The following is a 1442-nucleotide window of genomic DNA, read 5'->3' on the forward strand; positions in this document are numbered from 1 at the left end:
TATATATATATATATTTAAGGACATGCAAAAAACAATCCAGAATTCTTCAGGTCAGAATGAACTTTAAGGAGACAACAGACCTGGATAGCTTTGAAAAGTGACCCCAGGTCCAGGGGTCCTAAAAGGTAGGGGTCTTTTTTCTTCAATATATTACAACCATGTTATTGCTAGTTCATAAATGTTCAGTTGTTGTTTGGGATCATGCTGTTTACTTTAAATTTGGAACAGTATGTCAAGCTGGGGGTGTATACATATAAAATGGACAAGAGGACAGGACCAGGAAGGTCTGCGGAGAAGGAGGGAAGGTGAGTAACAGAAGTAACGGCCCTCACTGTGCTGTTTAGAGGTGGCAGGATTCCAGCTCCAGGCTCACCAGCGATGGAGTCCAGGAGGTAAGAGTTCATGCAGCACAGAGTGACAGGTGGCTCCACAGATGAGAGTAGAAATGGAAAATCTCCAATCATTTGTTGCCAAGGATGAGAGGCTGTGGAGCAGGGTTAGGATTCAGTTCCAGTGCTGCATACAGGAGGACACAGGAGGCTGGACGGGTGATGAGCAACACCTGCACCGTGAGCAGGAGGGAAATGTTCATGGCAGAAACAGGAAGTGAAATCCTCTCAAGCTTACATTCAGCAGCACTGTCACAGCTGAACTTAACCCAACTGAGAGAAAACCTTTCTGCACACATCTTCAGACCAGTAAATCACAACTACGATGGAGGACTGGTTCCCAGGTCCTTTAAGAGTTCATTTGATAAACAAGCTCCTCCTTATTTGATCCAGCTCCAGTCACCAGCTCACAGTTTGAGGTCATGAGGTACCCCACAACCCTTTTAAATCTGGTCAGATCACTCTTTCCAAGCAGCTGCACCCCAACTGTAGAATGTACTGCCCCAATCCATACAGCCTCAATTCTGTTGCTTTTAAATAACATCTCAAGTCTGTGCTTTACAAACAGGAGATTTTTTAAGGTGCATTCTACCCTAATTTACTGTACTTTTTGTGAATGTGATGCTTTAAAATGTTCTTGCTTTTCTTGTGAAGCATATCTCTGAAAGGTTCTATATAAATAAAGGTTACTTATGTAGCCCTAACCATCATACAGGGCTTAACACTGGTCACTGAAATGAATATTATGATACGGCAGGTTACTATTGGCTAACTGATACATGTAACACACACACACACGTGCACTAACCTCTTCCACCTGCCTGCATCGACAGCTTTGGCTGGCTGGCTGTGTTTAGTGTCCAGGTGTTAAGGGAAAGTTCTTGACTGTTCAGGTGTTGACAGATGTATAGCTGGAACCACAAACAACAAATGTGTGTGAGCGGAGAGGTCCACTCAGGGATCCTCCATACCAGCATTCCAAGATGGAGTTGTGGCAGACAATGCCCCCATCAACAGTCCAATCTACCATCTGTGTGTCTGTGTGTGAGAGC

Source organism: Austrofundulus limnaeus, unplaced genomic scaffold (assembly GCF_001266775.1).
Source record: "Austrofundulus limnaeus strain Quisiro unplaced genomic scaffold, Austrofundulus_limnaeus-1.0 Scaffold387, whole genome shotgun sequence".
NCBI classification, from domain to species: Eukaryota; Metazoa; Chordata; class Actinopteri; order Cyprinodontiformes; family Rivulidae; genus Austrofundulus; species Austrofundulus limnaeus.